The sequence below is a fragment of the Ornithodoros turicata genome, chromosome 1 (assembly GCF_037126465.1).
Source record: "Ornithodoros turicata isolate Travis chromosome 1, ASM3712646v1, whole genome shotgun sequence".
Lineage (NCBI taxonomy): Eukaryota > Metazoa > Arthropoda > Arachnida > Ixodida > Argasidae > Ornithodoros > Ornithodoros turicata.
The window spans coordinates 19909376-19932041 of record NC_088201.1 but is presented as its reverse complement, the minus strand read 5'-3'; the positions used below and the strand labels follow the sequence as shown (position 1 = coordinate 19932041).

The window sequence follows — 22666 nt, the reverse complement described above, 5'->3', positions numbered from 1 at the left end:
ACTTTCCGAAACTGGAGGTGTTCATGAATGATAGTGTTCAACGTTCCCAGAGAAAGGTCCGTCTTTGGAGCCAGTTCGAGACATGTTATCCGTCGGTCCTTGAGGATCAGGCGCTCCACAAGTTCTTTCTTGTTCTTTCTTGTTCTCAGGAGCTCTGACACTGGGCTCTGAGCCGCCCCGGCCGGGATCGTCCTGCACTGATGTACGGCCGTCTTGGAACCGTTTGCACCACTCAAACGCTTTGCTGCGGCTAAGTGTACTGACTGTACTCGTGGCCATACTGAGCCTGAAGTCTTCTGTGAATTTCAGATGACTTTACGCCTTCATTCACGACAAACTTCATGACAATTCGCTGTTCGATGTGCGCGCTCACCTCGTTATCGGCCATCTTGTCCAGCACGTGTCTTCTGTTTTGCACAAACTTTGGACCTCCACGTGGTGTGTCACGTGTGAAAATGACGAAAAAGAAGTAGCGCGAGCCATTTCTACACTCAGGAGACAGAAAGTCCCGGTTTGACTTGAACACCCCTCGTACAAGAGCTAGGAGACGACCTTACGACTATGCTGACTTGCCACGAAAGCGCGAAACCTTCGGATTTTATTCTAGTGTTTCGGTGGTGTCCTCGTCCATGTTGACTAATTGACCTTTTAAGCTGTGAAGGATAGGAGCTAGACGCGACGACAACGTATGCTCCTTGTGACGCGCTGGACAAGAGCTGATCCTTCTTCTGGCTCGCATTTAACGGCAACGGAGAAGGCGGGTTTCTGGTGCAACGACAAACACGACCTCCAAATCTGCCATTTACTTCCGCTATCCTTTTTCCCAAAGCGGCAACGGCTCCAGCGCCCCATCTGTCTCTCCAGAAACAGATCATAACATCGTCGCCGACGGGTCTTGGTCCTGTGCGACACTCCCGTCAGTGGTGCGTCACTCGAGCTTTCCTCGACTTCCTCCACACGACAGACCTCATGAACAAATTATGAGTTGACCTTTCATGTCATCTACACATCACGCCACCCTCACCGTCTTATATTTGGTTTTACTTCATCTTTGTGATATATTTTGATTTAGGAATAGCAAGCCGACCTTCCGTCAGGCTGACCTTCCCGAAATAAACGTATATACCCCCCCCCCCCCCCCCCGACGGGAACGAGCACATTTTGCGGCACGTGTGGTAAACGTTGGCGAAGACACTTGATGCCTCTTTCTTCTTTCTACAACCTCCTTCCTTCAACACGACACTTTAATGCAGGAACTATGGAAACCGTTATTGCGAGACCAGGAATGCATTCTGGATTAAACGACGCAGAAGAGTGCGGGAAATTGACAACATGACAAGCTGCCCAGGTTCACCTGGTGCAGCTTCAGACAAAGCACGGTTTATAAGTGTACCTTGAACAAATCCAGCTCAGAAGAGCTCAAAAAGCGAATTTGGTAGAGAGGGACTTACAACTAAAGCCCCATCAAAAACAGAAGGTAAAGAACTGGCAAAGAGAAGGTGACATACTTTGCGAAGACAAGCTCATGTGAGAATGCGACAACTGTACCGGTCAAGTTCGCTAACCATTACGCCACACTGGCACGAACGTGATAACTGTAACGTAGTACCTGGGGATAAGGAAGCACAGAAAGACAAACAGCAGTGGCGGGACACGTAGTTAATACAAAAAGTCGTGAGAAAGGTGAAAGGTGAAGAGTTTGGCCACAGGAAATGCATGCACGTACATACGTGTTATTGCTTTCTGTGCCTTCTTCCATGCTTGGATGATTGTTATGTTCCTACGGGAGGCATCCCTACATGGTCCACTGTCAGCATTTGGTACAACGTTTGAGTTTGAATGTAAAGGCATATAGGGTTGCCATATAAGGGATCCCATCAGGATTCACTCTAAACTAATAAAGATATCAAACTTATGCTGTATGATATATGTATTGCTAACTCGTAATGGTAATTAAGTTAATGTAAACCTCAAATTTCATCTTCATTCTTAAGTAGAAGAATAAAAATTGTAAATGATTTTCATCACATTCAGAGAACCAAACCTCAAACGGGGAAACACAACAGACACTGACAGTAACATATACAAGAGTGACACTCCGTATTGGATCTTCGCTTGCAGAGATCGGTAATGTTTTTTTTTTTTTTTTTCATTATTTGCCTGCAATGCTTACTTCTACAAAATTCCATCCCATATGGTTAGCAGGTACCGAGGAAAGTATCCCTACAAGAAAATGCGTCGAAACAGTTCTACGTAAAGCCTTCATATACACATTGGGAACCCGTAGATTTGTGGTAACTCGTCCATAAAAAAACGTGGTCCTTCATAGAAGCGATTGGGCGGCGTTGTGGAGGTAGCAAATCCTACAGGTAAGCCGAAACACAAACAGGTGCGGGAGTGAAAGCTCGCCTCATTGAAAGTGATGAAACAGGTGTCCCTGTATGGCACATGCAGTTGTGAGTAAGCTTCGACTGGGGAACCTAATTCAAGCATATTTGTCGAATCAGTAGCATTAAGTTGATCCTTAAATTTTCTAGTATTCTACTCAGTTACATATTTGCCATCTTGTACAAACCTGCCTTGAAGTCTACGACCTGCACCGTACAACGGGTACAAGGACTCTAAACTGTGTGCAAGTCTAATCTATCAGACAAATATTGGGAATTCTGAAACAAAAGCGATCTAGCTCCGGAATCTCCTTCACAGTAAAGATATGTCCCAAACAGGTTACTAGTAGCAGTGGCAGGACCACGAGCGACTTCAGCGACCTTTGAGCAACCTCTAGAAACGAACTAAAAACCGAAAAACCGATTTGGAGGCGGTACCACAAAAATACTCATGGAGTGATCGCGAACTTGCTTTCCTGTCAGAAACATAAGCACACTTCAATGCAGTTTATGCGAACTATCGATACCATATAATGGACCCTTGACGTTTACAAGAATGAACGACCAGTCGCGCAATGCAAACGCTAGGAGCACTTCAGATTTCAGTAGCCTGAATTTCGCCTTCGCCTCATTCATATGAGGTGACTCGTTCACAGTCTGCGGACGACTTGATCCCTCTGACCACAGCGGGGCTACATCACATCTCATAACGTAACGCACTGTTCTCAAAGCAAACTGCGAGATGAAGCATCCTTTTCTCCAAGGGTGACGCGGGGCGAATGCTGAACGAGTTCAAACAACGAATGTGCAATACCTCCTGGTTAACAGGATCGGCTCGGGATTCGCTTCTGTACAAGGTCGACCCAGGGTTACGCTTTCGAGTACCACCTTCCTTTACGCGACAAACGACAACTGTCCTACATAGGCTACGGCTCAATGTACCGTACAGCGCACGTCTCCTCTTCAAAAGCGGAAAGCGAGACTCTCCGAACTGTAGTGAGTGTGGCGTTGTAGAGGATGTAGAACACATCCTTCTCAGGTGTCAGAAGTACGTCGATGCTCGAAGGGCATTAGAGACAAGCCTCTCTCGTTTTGACTCTCGAGCCTTCGACATCACGAAACTATTAGGTCCTCCTTCGTCCGACAAGGCGCTAAGGGCACTTGAAGACTTTTTGCATGCAACCGGGCTTATGGACATCCTATGACACGGTGAATGTGTGATGTGTCCTGTGTGTGCCCCCGGTGATTCCGCCACTTTACTCTAACTTGGGCGCAGCTCTTGAACTTTTGACCTACATGTTGAACTCAATTATCATCTCTGTTCGTCTCTGGACATCATCCTTTTGCGTTTTCATCATCTCATCATCGGATTGAACTTTCTGTATTAAGTGTACTGGGGTAGCCAGTTTGACTTCGTCGAAACTCACATCCCCATTTTTTTCTTTATTCACATCACATCACATCATTCTCTGGCTCGTGCTGTTTCAAAATGACGTACGTACCTGTTGAAGCAATATGGAAGTCTGCGCAAAACATTCCGGTTTCCAGAGAACATCAAATATCCAGCACATTGAATAAACAACATGTCAAATGTATCGACGGAGAGACGGGATAAATCAAGCGAGAGGGAAACGATAAAGAAATGAGAACGGCAGCGAAAAATAAACTGCGCCGCAGTATGGAAACAGAGAACACTACAGACTGCAGAAATGACATTTAAGTGATACGCGATGTCTCAGAAGTGTTCTCTTATTTCTCTAGAATTCAAACGAATGATTGTATTGAATTTCGAATGATGAACACAGCTCGTAGGCCACACTGTTTCTACCGTTTCTGGAGTAGCATCACTAAGTGAATGAACGCATTACACAATGGTGAAATGTCGAGTCTTACAAAATTTATTTAGTGATATACACCGTTCGAGAGTTCATGAACGGTATCGGAGCATTGTTGATTCAGCAGACAAGCGTGTAATGCATTCTACCTGATCTGGAGAGTGGCCCTGTATTTTCATTACATTAGCCAAATATCTCTCTGGAAACGAGGGAAGAAAACTCTACCTACTCATATATCCTGCTGAATGACATGTAAGCAATTATTTACATGGTTGCATCGCCTCACACAGGTTGTGAACGATGCCACCTGTGTTTGCGAATCGCGATCTACAGTACTTGATTTACTGTTTATCTCTGAACCTCTATCGAGACGCCCATATAACTGCAACGTCGTCGAAGGCATATCCGATCATAAGATAGTTCATTTTGAGTGTACTGGTCTCAATCGATTTGTTTCTCGTAATACAACATCATTCATACACGATTTTAATAATGCTGATGATACCAGCATATTCGATCACCTTCAATTTTCATTTGATACCTTTCAAACCTTGTGTGATATGCCGTGTGTTAACCTGGAGGCGTTGTGGAAGTTCTTTAGAGATATGGTCCTACACTGCTTATCTCGCTTTGTGCCGAGAAAGAAACATCGCGCTAGAAGCCACAAGCCCTGGATAACGAAGGAGATCATTCACCTAAAACGCAAGTTAAATAAACTTCGGAGAAAGAAAATACAGTCTACTCAGGTTATACGCGGACACTGCACGTAACCTTAAAAACAAAATTAGCAAAATGTCTTCCTTTCTAAAGAACGATCCCGGAATATTCTGGCGCTACGTTTCCCTCTCAAAACGTAAACCTGATAAAATCTGTGTAAATGGTTCTGATGTTGATAACCCAGTTTTAACAGCAAATACTTTTAATGGGCAATTTGAATCTTCTTTCACTCACGACACAAAAGTGCTCCCCCCATCATCATCCCCAGATCCGTTCCCAATGCGCAATAGGGCAGTGTGCCGCCTCAGCGGCATTGAATCGCCCACCTCATCATCATCCAATGTATGTATATGTGTGTGTGTGTCACTCACGACACTGGATACGTACCACCTTTTGCTTGTGACTCCATCAGTGTACTAACAGATCCCGATATGTATATGTGAACCCTATATCATCACCACCAACTACTGTCACATCCGGAGTCCCCAGGGATCTGTACTCCGACTATTGCTTTTCAATATATACGTTAATGATATCGTGTGCTCTCACTCCGCCACAGTACGTTTATATGCAGATGACTGCGCCATCTATACAGAAATTCACAGCGTTAATGATAAACTGGAACTACAGTCATGCCTGACTGCTATTTCTAACCGGTGCGATGACTGGCAAATGTCCTTGAATCTCAAAAAGTGTGCTGCGATGATTATTACTCAAAAGAAAAATCTACTAACGTTTGACTATTCACTTCGAGGTACAACTATCCCAAAGGTCACTACATATAACTTAGGGGTACATATTTCCTCGAACCTAAGTTGGAACACACACATAAACGAGATCACGAGGAAGGCTCAAATTAAGCTTTGGTGCATCGAGCGTCACCTAAAGCACGCAACTTCACAAATCGAACTGCTTGCATTCAAAACACTTATACGCCCTATACTCGAATACGCCTGTCCAGTTTGGAATCCATATATAAATCTAATATTTCGCAACTTGAACATGTTCAGAGATTAGCTCTTCGCTTCATATTTAACAAGTACCACCGTACGGACTCTGTTTCACCTCTTTGTGCTCTCGCTGATGTGGTCACCCTCGAATCCTGTCATAAACACGACCGTCTTATGTATTTGTACCAAATCATTAATGGTAAACCTCGTATTCATAACTCCAAGTACATCTCTTACAATGAAAATAGGACGGCTCGTTCGCATCATAGTCGCACACTAAACCTTCCACTGTGTCGGACAAATGTATGTAAATATTCCTTTTTTCCTCGTACTACGAATGAGTGGAATGCATTGCCTCAAAATGTTACCAATGCTCTAACGCTGAAACACTTTTTGTCTGACCTTCAAATGTCTGTCTGAGTGTTGTACGCGGGATTACAGTGTATCCTAGTTGCAAAGTAGTTATTTTCTACACTGCATACTATGTTATATGTTAGCACTGTTGTAAGATATGATTTTAGTATACAGGGTGTTCAAAATTAAGCTTTCACTAGCACTTTATAAACAGGCGAACAAAAGAAAACTGGTGCTATTTTTCTGTTCCTTGAGTAACAAAACAGGTGCTACATAATTAGTAGCACCTGTTTCTTACACAAGTAGCGTAAAGTTATCATCCGGTTTCCTGTCATCGCTGTGTCTGCGTAGCGCTCGTGAAAGCTTAATTTTGAACACCCTGTAGTGCCTTCTATAGGATTATAGGTGCTCCATGCTTTCGTTTGTGCACAGTGTGCCGACTGTTACCTCATTCCTGCAGCGACTGTCAACAGACAGTCAGCAGTATTGGCTAAATAAATAAAAATAAAAATTTACATATTACATATATTCATTACAATTCCATTATGGTAATTGACATTTTGAATGTATTACATTTTATTACATTACAATTATTTACATATATACAAGAAATTACATCATAGTTCACGGGGGATACTGTATTCTTCCACGTGGTAGTTCCTATTCCGTATTTATGCGTGCAACATTTGCGAATGGTGTTCAGCAATGGGGTAGAGTATAGCCCTGTCGATGAAACTCCCCAGTCATCATCTTCATCAAAATAAAGTTGTTCATGTTATTGTTGGTGTTCAGGAAACCAGCGGCCAGACCAAGAGCGTCGCCTTCAGAGTGCCCTGGACAACGTTGGAACCTTCCGACTTCAGAGAGGCAGAGACGTGCCATCAGGAAAAACTGTGATAATACTGATACTGTGATACGCGGCGGCATCTTAAGAAACTTCAACTTGATATTGGTGGGTACCGAACATGCCGAGTAGGGCTACCCTGGGTCGGAGTTTGTCGTGGGATTCGGAAATGCGTTGTCTAAAGGCAAGAGCAGAGACTCGACTCAGCGTACTGCGATATTTATGTGGCACTCACTGAGGTACATCCACGAAAGCAATGTTCAGTGTCCACCGCTCTCTCATAAGCCAAATGCTAGCGTACCATATAACGGAGCTTCACAATCTCCCTTCCACAACAGGGCAAACCTTAGAGACCATACTGATAAAAGAGTGTTAAGCTGTGTCTTGGCGTTCCTCGAGCAACCTCAAACGTGGTAGCCATGGCTGAGGCAAGAAAACCACCTGTACCCGTTCTCAGGGTGCAAGAATCGTTTCATCACTATGCACGACTGGCAACGCGTTACCGTCGCCATTCTCTGCTTCAGCTATACTGCGACGCTCCAACTCTGCTTTCACTCACGTCATTCAGGCACACCGCTGCCTTATGCTTACTGGCGAGACGCCTTATACTTAAGCATAAGCAGCAGCACGTGTACGCAACTGTTCCAACATGGTCCCTACAGCCTCATGAAGTGAGGATCAGCGTCCCGCGAGACTACCGGGCAGGAAGGATGTACCAACCCACGTCAACCGACAACTCAGCCTTGATTTACTAGAGAGGTCAGTGGCCAGAATAAAACTCTTCACCGATGCATCAACAACAGCATTTGGCTCGTCCTGTGCGTTCATGATTCCCGAGATGGATGTCGAGGGTACCCGTCGCACATCACCTCGGTTTCAACAGCTGAGTTCCCCGTGATACACATGGATTTCATCTTCATCGCTTCAAAACCTAAGAGTTCTCAGTGGTCTGTGTACAGTGACTCAAGATGTGGTTTAGAGGCTTTGGCCTCTATGTTCATAAGGGGGTCCCAGGCATTAGTGGAGCAAGATGTACCGCACCTATACCATGCTGTGGTCTCAAACGGACATGGTATCAGGTTTTAATATCCCTGGTCACAGCGGCATTGCACGAAACGAGGCTGCGGATGCTGACAATGGGATGAACTGGTAAATAGCTCATAAACAGCTGCAGAGCCCACTGCGGGGAACACTTCGCAGAAAAGCACACCTTAAAACAGTGTAACAAGACCTGACGTGGAAAAATGGGAGTGACCGGCGGATGCTCGACTGGACATGACCTCGTGTTGCAGTACCTGCAGAGCCCCACATTCTACGAAGGGAAACGCGAGCTTGAGAGACCATTGCACATGAAAAGCGCTCTCGTTTCTTTGGTGACCAGAAAGCAAGGGTGGTGGTGGTGGTGGTGGTGGTGATGAAAGATCTCGCCGTTGTCGGCCTTACAGAGGGCAACGTCACGACTAACGCCCTGGGGGGAATGGGCGTCCTGGGCAGACTTCTAAAGGAACTGTGCCGACATATGTCTGACAGCGTCTGAGGAAAACCCAGGAAAAAGTAATGGAGGGACCGGCGGATGCTCGACTGGACGTGACTTCGTGTTGGACCACCTGCAGAGTCCCAAATTTTACGAAGGGAAGCGCGAGCTTGAGAGACAATTGCACAGGAAAAGTCCTCTCTTTCTTTTGGGGACCGGCCTCAGTGGCTCGGTCGGTAGCGTGACCGCCTGCTGATCCCAAGATCGCGGGTTCGAACCCGGCCGAGGACGGTGGCAACTTGGTGGAAGGGTACAAGTTGCTCAGACACTCAGTCTTCCACGAAAGACGTTAAATATGTTGTGCCGTGGGTCGAGATTTCGGTACACGTTAAAGAACCCTGAGGTGGGCAAAATGCATCCACAGTCCCGACCACTGTGGCGTCGCTCATGATCACAGCTGTCTCGCGACGTAAACCCCGAATTATTAGTCTTTCGTTTGGTGACCAGAAAACAAGGAGGATTGTGTTTTGGATACATTTTTCTCTAGGTTCTGCGAGCGAGTAGATCAGAAGAGCTCGAGCTGACCCGGTTCCTGGTCTCCGGTTGGGCGTGAGCGGCCTTTGTTCGAGACTGGACAAGGAGTTCTGCAGCCTGTGTGAGCCTCATGGCGTTGCCGACTATAACGGAACAGGACGACTAATCAAGGCATGTGTGGGACTTCACTTCGTCGTGGGGTGAGCCGTATATATTCTGCGGTGCTAAATTACGGGTCTGATAAATAAGCTTCGGTTAGTAGATAGTCTTGGAGTTGTTTTTCCTCACGTCAGCGTGTGCTCAGGTTTTGCATGCTTGTACGGCGCGAGTAACTATGCGTCACAGTACAGCTGCACGCCGAGCACTTCAAAACATTAGTGGTGCAAAGTGTGCTGCACCTACATGATGCTGCAGTCTCAGACGGTCATGGTATCAGGTTTCAATGGATCCCTGGTCACTGTGGCATTGCCAGAAGCGAGGCTGCGGACGCTGCTTCACGAAGAGCGCTTGAACACAGTCACGTCCAACTAAAGTCCATTTACAATCCCAAAATTCGCGGTCACCCCCCCGCCGGCGCACTCCGTCACTATACTCAGCCGCTATGCGGGAAGCGGCCTTACAGGATGTGAATTCAATGGGAGACAGCGTTTATGCCAACTAACAGCAAAACAGAATAAAATTTTAAAGATGTCATCGTCTAATAGAGAAGAACACCATGTAAAGAACCCCTGGAGACATGAAAGGTGCCAGCAGAATATAAGCCTAGTGCACCCTGGCCAAATGAGTTTTAATGCATTGCGCCTATGGGGATTCCGTCGATTTTTGCACATCGCCCATGTTTAGACTACAATTTTTCGACAAAGGCAGTCAAATTCTGGAAATGTCATCGCCTATTTTCGTTCAGCACGTCCTCCAGGCCACATACCAACCACGGCACAATGTGTGAGTGTTAATCCTGATGCACCCAGGGCCTTCAAAGTTGCGACTCAGACAGGGTTCCCCTCCTAGGCGCTCGACGGACTAAGTCCCAGTATTATCGTAATACGGATGCGCTGAGACTGTACGGCCGGTCTCAAGGAGTTTTTCAAGGAGTTTCGGTCATTTTTTCCAGAACTCGAAGGGACTGACAGAACAGACAACTTTATTTTGAGTGAGTAATATACAAATGATACCGTTTTGTATTTTATATCGCTTTTATATTAAACTATACAACTTGATAAAACTGTCCATTTCGAGTGCGGTTTTGGAAGCGATTTTGTCAAACGCGACCTCTCAGGGTGCAACAGTGGAACAAGGTACGGGGTTCAAACCCCGTGATCTTACTTTCACATTTACATACTACAAAATCAGCTTAGGACATCTTTAATATTATTTTTATATCAAATGATATTAAGCCCCGAAGTTGACGAAATTCGCCACTTGGCCATTTCGAGTGCCGTTTTGGAAGCGATTTTGTCAAACGCGACCTCTCAGGGTGCAACAGTGGAACAAGGTACGGGGTTCAAACCCCGTGATCTTACTTTCACATTTACATACTACAAAATCAGCTTAGGACATCTTTAATATTATTTTTATATCAAATGATATTAAGCCCCGAAGTTGACGAAATTCGCCACTTGGCCATTTCGAGTGCCGTTTTGGAAGCGATTTTGTCAAACGCGACCTCTCAGGGTGCAACAGTGGAACAAGGTACGGGGTTCAAACCCAGTGATCTTACTTTCACATTTACATACTACAAAATCAGCTTAGGACATCTTTAATATTATTTTTATATCAAATGATATTAAGCCCCGAAGTTGACGAAATTCGCCACTTGGCCATTTCGCGTGCCGTTTTGGAAGCGATTTTGTCAAACGCGACCTCTCAGGGTGCAACAGTGGAACAAGGTACGGGGTTCAAACCCCGTGATCTTACTTTCACCTTTACATGCTACAAAATCAGCTTAGGACATCTTTAATATTATTTTTATATCCAATGACATTAAGCCCCGAAGGTGACGAAATTGGCCACTTGGCCATTTCGAGTGCCGTTTTGGAAGCGATTTTGTCAAACGCGACCTCTCAGGGTGCAACAGGGGAACAAGGTACGGGGTTCAAACCCCGTGATCTTACTTTCACATATACATATTACAAAATTAGCGTAGGACATCTCTAATATTATTTTTCTATCAAATGATATTAAGCCCCGAAGTTGACGAAATTGGCCATTTGGCCATTTCGAGTGCCAGTTTGGAAGCCATTTTGTCAAACCCGACCTCTCAGGGTGCATCAGGGAAACAAGATACGGGGTTCAAACCCCGTGATCTTACTTTCACATATACATACTACAAAATCAGCTTAGGACATCTTTAATATTATTGTTATATCCAATGACATTAAGCCCCGAAGGTGATGAAATTGGCCACTTGGCCATTTCGAGTGCCGTTTTGGAAGCGATTTTGTCAAACGCGACCTCTCAGGGTGCAACAGGGGAACAAGGTACGGGGTTCAAACCCCGTGATCTTACTTTCACATATACATATTACAAAATTAGCGTAGGACATCTCTAATATTATTTTTCTATCAAATGATATTAAGCCCCGAAGTTGACGAAATTGGCCATTTGGCCATTTCGAGTGCCAGTTTGGAAGCCATTTTGTCAAACCCGACCTCTCAGGGTGCATCAGGGAAACAAGATACGGGGTTCAAACCCCGTGATCTTACTTTCACATATACATACTACAAAATCAGCTTAGGACATCTTTAATATTATTGTTATATCCAATGACATTAAGCCCCGAAGGTGATGAAATTGGCCACTTGGCCATTTCGAGTGCCGTTTTGGAAGCGATTTTGTCAAACGCGACCTCTCAGGGTGCAACAGTGGAACAAGGTACGGGGTTCAAACCCCGTGATCTTACTTTCACCTTTACATGCTACAAAATCAGCTTAGGACATCTTTAATATTATTTTTATATCCAATGACATTAAGCCCCGAAGGTGACGAAATTGGCCACTTGGCCATTTCGAGTGCCGTTTTGGAAGCGATTTTGTCAAACGCGACCTCTCAGGGTGCAACAGTGGAACAAGGTACGGGGTTCAAACCCAGTGATCTTACTTTCACATTTACATACTACAAAATCAGCTTAGGACATCTTTAATATTATTTTTATATCAAATGATATTAAGCCCCGAAGTTGACGAAATTCGCCACTTGGCCATTTCGCGTGCCGTTTTGGAAGCGATTTTGTCAAACGCGACCTCTCAGGGTGCAACAGTGGAACAAGGTACGGGGTTCAAACCCCGTGATCTTACTTTCACCTTTACATGCTACAAAATCAGCTTAGGACATCTTTAATATTATTTTTATATCCAATGACATTAAGCCCCGAAGGTGACGAAATTGGCCACTTGGCCATTTCGAGTGCCGTTTTGGAAGCGATTTTGTCAAACGCGACCTCTCAGGGTGCAACAGGGGAACAAGGTACGGGGTTCAAACCCCGTGATCTTACTTTCACATATACATATTACAAAATTAGCGTAGGACATCTCTAATATTATTTTTCTATCAAATGATATTAAGCCCCGAAGTTGACGAAATTGGCCATTTGGCCATTTCGAGTGCCAGTTTGGAAGCCATTTTGTCAAACCCGACCTCTCAGGGTGCATCAGGGAAACAAGATACGGGGTTCAAACCCCGTGATCTTACTTTCACATATACATACTACAAAATCAGCTTAGGACATCTTTAATATTATTGTTATATCCAATGACATTAAGCCCCGAAGGTGATGAAATTGGCCACTTGGCCATTTCGAGTGCCGTTTTGGAAGCGATTTTGTCAAACGCGACCTCTCAGGGTGCAACAGGGGAACAAGGTACGGGGTTCAAACCCCGTGATCTTACTTTCACATATACATATTACAAAATTAGCGTAGGACATCTCTAATATTATTTTTCTATCAAATGATATTAAGCCCCGAAGTTGACGAAATTGGCCATTTGGCCATTTCGAGTGCCAGTTTGGAAGCCATTTTGTCAAACCCGACCTCTCAGGGTGCATCAGGGAAACAAGATACGGGGTTCAAACCCCGTGATCTTACTTTCACATATACATACTACAAAATCAGCTTAGGACATCTTTAATATTATTGTTATATCCAATGACATTAAGCCCCGAAGGTGATGAAATTGGCCACTTGGCCATTTCGAGTGCCGTTTTGGAAGCGATTTTGTCAAACGCGACCTCTCAGGGTGCAACAGGGGAACAAGGTACGGGGTTCAAACCCCGTGATCTTACTTTCACATATACATATTACAAAATCAGCTTAGGACATCTTTAATATTATTGTTATATCAAATGATATTAGGTCCCGAATTTGATGAAATTGGCCATGTGGCCATTTCGAGTGCCGTTTTGGAGCGATTTTGTCAAACTCGACCTGTCATGGTGCAACAAGGGAACAATGTACGGGGTTCAAACCCCATGATCTTAGTTTCAGATATACACATTAGAAAATCAGCTTTGGACATCTTTAATATTATTGTTATATCAAAATATATTAAGCCCCGAAGTTGATGAAATAGGCCATTTGGCCATTCCGAGTGCCATTTTGGAAGCGATTTTGTAAAACGCGCCCTCTCGGGGTGCAACAGGGGAACAAGATACGGCGTTCAAACCCCGTGATCTTACTTTCATATATACATACTACAAAATCAGCTTAGGACGCTTTTTGCTTAGCGAGTGTCGTTTTGGAAGCAGTTTCTCCAAACGCGACCTCTCCATGTACGCCCTGGCACCAGGATTAAAGGGGCTTCGCACGGTTTAAAAGGCTCGATCTGCTGCCGAATGTTGCGGTAGCCTCTGTTACAATCCCAGTACAAGCCGTTCATAGTATCTTTTTGGCACCATGATACATATCATTTGAGTCATTGTAAAGGGCCCTGCTGCCGCCGTTTCCAAATTTTGCGGTGGTTTCCGATGCAATCGCAGGAGAGGGGCATAACATAAGCCGTCGCGTCTTTATATGTGTGTAAAATGTCTGCCACCGTGATTAAAGAGGTTTTTGTCCGTTTTAAAGGGCTCTGCTGCAGCCTTTTATGGAGTTTGCGGCCGCATCCGTTATAATTCCAGTAGAATGGCAATAGCATAAGCCGTTGCGTATACTTATATGACTTTGGAACTATGATACAAGGGGTATCGACCGTTTTAAAGGGCTCTGCTGCCGCATTTTCCGTATTTTGCGGTTGTCTCTGTTACAATCCCAGTAGAAGGGCATAGCACAAGCCATTGATGACATGTCATCGGCAGCATGGTACAAGGGGTCTCGCCCGTTCTGAAGGGCTATGCTGCATCCTTTTCCGATATTTGCGGTCGCCTGTGTTATGATCTCGGTAGAATGACATAGTATAAGTTGTTGATAATATGTCTTTGGCAGCATGACACAAGGGGTTTTGCTCGTTTAAGAGGGCTCTGCTTCCACGTTTTCCGAAATTGGCGATCGCCTGTGTTATAACTCCAGCAGAATAGCATTGCACAAGCCACTGATAACTTTCTTTCTTTCGCTCCATGATACAGGGAGTATCGCCCGTTTTAAAAGGCCTTGCTGCCGCCGTATCCAAATTTTGCGGTCCCCTCTTGCGCAATTCCGGTAGAAAGGCATAGCATAAGCCTTCATGAATATGCCTTTTGGTACCATGATACAAGGGGTTTCATACGTTTTAAAGGACTCTGCGGCTGCCTTTTCCGAATTTTGTGGTCGCTTCTGTTGCGATCCCTGTAGAAGAGCATCATAAGCCGTTGATAATATCTCTTTGGAACCATGATTAAAGAGGCTTCGCTCGTTCTAAAGGGGCTCTGCTGCGGTCTTTTACGGATTTTGCGGTCGCCTCCGTTACAATCCCAGTGGGAAGGGCAATAGCGTAAGCCGTCTCGAACATGCATTTGGCACCATGATACAAAGGGTTTTGCCCGTTTTAGAGGGCTCTGCCGGCGCCTTTTCCAAATTTTGCGGTCACCACTGTTAAAATCCCAGTACAAGGGCCTAGTATAAGTCGTTGATAATGGCTTGGCTATGCAGAATACACCTGTGACTCTTTGTGGTGTATTCCTTGGTTGCCCCTGCCATCATCGGGGTTGCAGAAAGGTTACTTTTTACTTTTCTCAAAGATGTTGGCAAGTGATACAATGTTTCAGAAGGAGACTGGATCATTTCTTGCGGGTAGACGTGTAAGCGAATCATGGACTTCTTTATGCGTGCTGCACTTCGAGAAAAATTGGTTGATTACCATGAACAGTGAAATTCAAACGGCTTCGTAACGGATATGTATTTTCATCTATGATGTCTTTTCCTCAGACTTTAGCACCAGTGCTCGTAGGTGTCTGTTGCCGTGTAAATGTTCGGACTGCCGGCGATTTGCCGTGCAAGTTCACTTTTGTGCCCCGTATCTTGGCAAGTTTTTTTCCTTGCCATATCGTCGTGGCTCTCTCATGCTGAATTCAAACGGAAGGTATCAGCTTTTAGTCCGTTGCGCAACTCGTATCAGCAGCGAAGAGGAACGACAATTTCTTCTTTGTCATTGTTGTTGCGGCTGGCACTATCATCAATGCGCATAGAAGCCAAGATGCGGTACCCGGCGTGATAAGATGCCTGCGTGATTTCGAGTGGAGCGAACCATAGGGTGGTATATCTATATGGATACATATCTATGGGTATATGCATTGGTGGCCAAGCTGTATCGGGAAATCTCATGAATTACAGGGGAGTGGTTGGAAAAATTCAGGGGGAGTGTACACCTCCCTAGAGGGTGGGGGTAATGACCCTGGAAAGGACCACAATTATAGCAAAGTACCTTAGCGTAAACAGCTGAGCGGTATAGTTATTAGGCATTCGCATATACAATTCGTCAATGAAAAACTTCACTTGACACACCAACAGAAACAAATGAGCTTCTTTTCCAAATGAGACATTGAAAATTTGAAAGGTGTTGCAAGTTCTTCGTACATAGTTCTTCACGAACGATTATCCCAATGTTCAGGAGCACTGAAATTGTCGGTTTACACACTGTATTGTTGATTTTGCTTGCATTTTCAACGTGAAAAAGAGAACAAAATCAGGGAAAGAGAAATAATTAAAAATTTTCACACAATGACCCTCGTACATAACTACTCCATCTATTTTTTTTCTTTTTTTTTCTCTGCGCCTCTCTGTGCTCCGTATATAGTTTTTCGCGCATGATATCCGGAGAGGCTGCTGCTATGCTGTAAGTCCATAAACTTAGTGTAATAATTAAGATGATGTCATTCTCTGCACTTGTCTCCACTGTTACTTCTCAATTATCATATTACTTACAGTGTAGTTTATCAAAATGCACGTTCAGACCAGATCGCTATAACTACTTGTTGAGGTTCATGAGTCACAAGAACTGCTCGAATGTGAATGTACTTCCTAACGTCGACAGGAGCAGCACTACATCGAGCAAGGCTAAAAACAATGCCTGAAAACCTGGTTTCATTCCGAATTCTTCATTATTGGTGTGTGCGTGTGTGTGTGGGGGGGGGGGCAGCTTTATTCTATTTAGTGGTCAAGAGCCCTCGGGACACAGAATAGCTGACTGCAAGCCATGCACATGCGGCCCGCGTGTGTGAGAGCCCTGATTGCCCTGATCTAAGCATTGCTTCATCTTAAGCGAGAAATAAATAATGTACTTGAGGGCGCGTAGCACTTGTTTAGCGTTATCTCCAAATCTGGTATTTAGTTCTGCTCCAAAATCTCTGGTCCAAAGAAGTCGCGTTTGATCAAATCATTGCCACTCGCAGACGCCACCACTCGCATCGCCAAATTGTCCATATCTTCCATTTCATTTAGTAATAACTGTGGATATAAACGTGATATCGAAGATGTCATCACTTAATTACGTAGTCTGTATATCCATGCTTAATAGCTATGAGTCCGCGGCCCATACCTGTTTCCCTTGCTAGAGCCTGCGAAGTAGCGTTTGGTCAAATCATTCATTTTCAAGCGACCAAAGAACAAACAGGAGACAAGATCACACACAAGTCGCTCTGTTGTTGTTTCGTGTTTGTTCTTTGGTCACTTGTGGATTTACACCAACCAGCCCAATCTATATACTTCAAACATTTTGCCAAATCGTTGCCCAAGTGGCACTCACTGGCGCCAATTTGTCAGTTTCCTCTATTTTAGCTCGTAATAACTCTTGATACCAATTTGATACTGACGGTATCATCATAAAATTACGTAGTCTGTGTATCGTCTGCGGACCGTAGCTGCTGTCCTTGCTGCACTCTTAGAACTCGCATTTAGTCAATTTGTCGTCCAGAAGGCTATCACAGGCGCCAACCTGCCAATTTCATCCGGCAATCTCCCGATATCTGGAAAGTCTCATGCGCGTTCCCACAGTTATACATCACGTCTTATTCTTTATCTTACGCGAATGCTCCCGGGCGTGTTATCGGTGTTGTTATCAGGTCGGGACGCGAAAAGGGAATTGTTCGCCTCAGATATGTCCTCCTCTCCCTGCCCAGATCTGTTCCTCCTCACGTACTCACGCGCCACCCTGTAAACTTAGCTTCCTTCCGTAGTCCTCTGCTATCAGGTCAAGCCGGGTTTCAGAGGGGGTGTCCCTGAATGCTGCTCTTGCTTGACTAAGGGCTACTCAAAGAGGATGATTAGCGAACTCAGCCAACAAATGTGCCGCGCCTCTTAGCTGACAGGATCTGCTCGGTCTTCGATGTGGTACAGGTTGACTCGGAGTCACCCTCAACTGCAGTGAGGGTGAAGTCGTAGAGGACACAGAGCACAAACTCCTCGGGGCCTCCAAGTACACTGACAGTCGTAGGACCTTAGAAGCAAGTTTGGCTCATCGTCTGGGCGCCAGCCCTTCGACATCGTGAAAATTCTGGGTCCTCAAGCCACCGCATAATCAAGCAGCTGCTTTGAAAGCGCTCCAACGTTAGCTTAAAGAAACTCAGCTATTATACTTTTTTGGTGAGTTTTCGACACACGACAAGTGCTTCCCATCGGCTGAATTGTGACTTACCCTGCTAATCGCTTCCTTTCCCCCTTTTTTACTGTGAGTGCGTACATTTCCCCCCTTTTTTGAATCACTTCGTGTAGGTGTACAAGGGGAACCAGCTCTACTTTGTTGCGACTTACGTCCCCATTTTTTCTTTTCTTTATCATCATGTTATTCGAACACCTACGTGCGATTCCTTCCTTTTTCTCTTTTTGCTTTTTGAACCCATACCCATTTTTAACGCCTTCTCCAGCATAAGGCTTCAGCAATTCATCTCCTCAACGGCGATGACGTCACCGAATGTTACCCTCACTCTGACTTTTTTTGCGCAAATAAATACAAGTGGAGCGCAAATACAACAATAACAACAACAACTGCTACCACTGCGACATGCATGACGATGGGATCAGAGATTCCACTGCATAAGGTGTCGATTCCGCCAGTGCATGATCGTCCTGTGGCCCCATCCCTCACGGACACACAGATGGAGAAATGCACCTTTTCTTCCCCAGATGGAAAGATGTCGTGCTACGAAATGCAGATAATACATCGACGCGGCAAAAGTTCATGTTTCCTCCATTTCAAGCAATGCAAATGGGCGCTAGCGATGCCAACGGCCAAAGCCGTTGAATGCCACAGGGCAACGTTTTGTGACGTTCTAACGAGAGTGAAATAGCTGAACTTAAAAGGAGATTTCGATATCGTTCATTAGAAAAGAGAACTCCCCCCCTTTTTTTTTTAGGTATATTCAACTCAACTCAGAACTCTAAAAGAGACTGAAGGTATTTCGACATGAAAATACTAATCGCGAATGCGGTAGTTTCAATGACCTGCGTAGGAAGTCGACGCACTGCGGCGGGACATTCACCTATTCATTTAACGATGACATTCATAGTGCAGATGGCCCTTTAACCTTTCTCGGGGTGCAGTAATGAAAACGCGCCGACAGAAAAACCCGATAGCAAAACAAGTAGTAGTGTTGATGTGGGCAACGCTTTTATCAGTGACGTCCATACAGCAGTGCGGAGCCCCTGTATGGGCCTCTATAAATATATCATGTCTACGCGCCGTAATGGAGCACAACGCGACTACGATGATGACCTGCCTGCTATACATTTCTTCTTCTTCTCGATCGCCAGTAGCAATAAATAAGTGAACAGCGTCTTGTCTTATACACACGGCTACCTCTTTTCGTGTGGCGTACGCCATGAAGGAATACCACTGTATATATATAATGAAACACGGAATTATGGATTCCAGAACTGCACTGTTCGGGTCTTCCATGCAGAAAACTTCTCACAAGTAATGCGTGTAAGGGTGGGACGCAGCAGCAAACGGAGCCAAACGAGGGAACATGAGGACCTGCAGAAATGTTCCGCAATAAATATTTATGATTTGATGGAAGAAATGGCTTCTGGAAATTACAGACAGGCACTCAAGTGGGTAGGCACTCAAGGTGTTTTGTACCGATGGAGTTCATTGGAGTAGGCGCTGACCTGATGGCCAGAGAGACCGTTTTCAGGCCAAGGTGCGCCTTCCAGAACTTACTCGGGCCGACCCGCGACCGAGAGTAGGGAGTAGCTGCCCTCCGCGTTCCAAAACATACTGGATGACGTCAGAACTGTCGTCTGCATAGAAATCTACAGTCGTCTGCTTTTGCTGCTGCTCGTCTCGGCATAGAAAACGCAGGGAAGTTCCACTGCGGATTTTGTGCTGATGTTTTCTTCGGAGTAGCATGCGCGAAACCATACACACAACATACATCATCTCTTTGCATGTCAAGGTCGAAAGCTGCATCCACGCGTTTTTGAGCTAGCTGCGGACCAGAACAGCGTTACCCGTTCCTCGGAATGCGCGGTGAATACCCTTAATTCATGGCATGAATACTTTACGAACTCACGCAGATGACCCCACACTGAAGTCAACGCCGTCACAGCAAAGCGAAGCAGCGGTCAGCAGTTCTGATGTCTCGTGGCCCAAATGTCACTGTCGTCTGCAGTCGCCATGTCGAGAATCGTATTCACGCCCGTTCCACAACCAACTCGATCGCCTACTCTCTCGGTCACATGGTACAACTCCGTCACGTGATCAACTCCTACTCGAGAGTTTGTTTTCGAACAAAGCCGTCATTTCTGTGCACGAGAAGTGCGTATTTCTGGTTTCGGCTCATTTGCATATCAAAGTTTGGATTTTTAAAAAAGAGGGTGGAATCAATTAATGATTCCCTCCAATTCTGCTGTCTCGTATTTTTCCGAAACCCTCTAATTAAAAAGCTTTCATGTTTTTTTTTTTATTTAAAAATCTGTAACGGATAAAAAAGAACACCTGCATGGTCCTCACACCAGTGGGGCTTATTTTTTAACGGACGAGGAGGCCCTCCTTTCAGGGTCGCCTGTGGCGTGCGTCGAGTATGCGTTACGTCTGCCTTGTTTTGCGTTTTAATGTCTGGCATTTTTGTGCGTAATTGTCTTGCTCATCGACACAGTTATACGCTCCCCATTCTGGAGAATGGTTCCGTCAAAATTGTTGCATATGCAGACAGCATTACTTTATTTCTCCGGGATAACTCTTCCGTTGGTCACGGGTTTTCGAAGTTTTCCACCAATAATCTTCTGTCTCTGGCGCCCAGCTGAATAGTATGTGGAAGAGCAAAGCCATGGCTCTAGCCTCTTTCTCTCTACTTTCTGGACAAAACCTTCTGTATGTACCTTAGTATGTACCTCCCTCCATATTATTGGCTTGGCATTTGACAAGCGAGGGGTACAAGCTGCAAACTGGGACAATGCTATCACTGTAACAAAGGCAAAAATAGAATCCGTACAGTACGCATTTCGCTTTTAGTTTCAAATGCGATAGCATTTACGTGCGAACCCTACCGTGTTGTGGTGAGGCGGGGTGTATGTAACAGCATAAGCGGTGCTACCATTGGCCGCTGCTCGGAGATCGCGTATTCCATCACGCCTATCTGTTAGACCCGCCGTGAGAGAAGGTTCCTTGTGATGTCATAACCATGCTACGCGAGCGCAAGCAGTTGTCGGGGGATGAACTTTTCCAGCGCAGGCATACCGAGACGTACGACATCGGCATGCGACGGAGACTTCGGAGCAACGCGAAAGGCGTTTGTGTAAAGTGCGAGAACCGGCCTTCGTGGATCAGTTGGTCCAGTTGGCAGAGCGTGTCCGCCTACCAGACTTGTGCCCGTTACTCGAAAAAAGTAATTGATTACCGTTACCAATTACTCGACTCCAAATGTAATTGAGTAACGAGTACAAAGGTAACGCGTTACTCCGGTCGTTACTTTGCATTCACGCAAATTATACCCGTCTTTGTGTACCTCACAAAAGCAAGAAAGAAAAAAAGTTCAACAGTGGAACAGCTGAAATAACACGAAAAACAAAAACGTGTACGACAAATAGATCTGTACGTCTACTGTATTTATCGTCCGGGAAGACGTTGACCCGATTGTGGAAGAGCATTGCTTAGAACTTCCCCATGACTCAACTGGATTCCAGGTCAAGAGATCCAACAGGTCAAGAGATCCACCGAGTCAAGAGATCCACTGCTGGATCTCTTGACCCGGTTGGATCCCTTGACTCGTCTGAGGGTTTGTCAGGCTTGAATCTTTTGACCCCTTTGTGTTACGTCGTTAACTCTAACATCGCTTTTATGTGCGGTATAAACAGGATACAAATGCAGGTTATCAACATCTCATTTTTATTGACTTAGTTACTTACACCTGTTAGTTACTTCACCTGTTAAAAACATGTGATGCATTGTAAGATCAACCGAAGATCTGAGTCCAGCAGTATACGCTGCATTTTGGGGTTGAAGTCAATGAATTTGACTGGTCAATGTTGACTGGAAAGCACAGTTAGACTGTATTTTCCCGCACGTTTGTCAGTAAAAGAATAGAATAACGTGATAAGGGCGTGGGCCAATGAAACGAACGCGGCAAGCATAAGTTTTAAGCCCTGCAGCCTACAGTTCTTTGTAAGTTGAGCTCACTATTCTTGGTAACAAGCATCCGTTCTGGCATATAGCGTGTTACGGAGCTAGGGGCAATGAACATAAAAGTGCAAAGACAACGTTAAGCCCTTGCTTTTATCTTCCTTCTGTTTGTGTGTTTTCATTTGGGAATAGCAAACCTACATCCTGGCTAACCTTTCCCTTTTCCCCTTTTTTTTTATCAGCATTAAACATATCCCCCCCTCCTTGCAGGGGGACTCGCCGCCGTAACCTACAGCACAACCTCTCGATTTTCTCAAGCGAGATTTTCTCGCTTACGTTTTTGTGCGCGTGTGCGTGTGTGGTAAGAAGAGAGCAAACACCGAAAAGCCTTCACTGTTACTGGGCATATTACTTCCTAACTTAATACTAGGTACAGCGCAATCGTTCTGCGATCAACATGGTAAAGGATAGACTTTTTCTGTCGGGATCCCGACCAGTATGACGCTTGGACTGGTTGGATCTATTGACTCGCCTGTCACGTGACCGGTTGAATATCCTAACTCGATGGATCTCTTGACCGGGTTGGAACTCTTGACGCTTTGGATCTTT

The 22666-nt window shown here is 45.2% G+C and overlaps 1 protein-coding gene across 1 annotated transcript in view; it reads right to left on the bottom strand.

Moving 5' to 3' along the window:
- Nucleotides 1-22666, bottom strand: part of LOC135377598 (probable G-protein coupled receptor No9) — a 344006-nt gene that overhangs the window by 240267 nt on the left and 81073 nt on the right. The gene's annotated exons all lie outside the window — the stretch shown is intronic.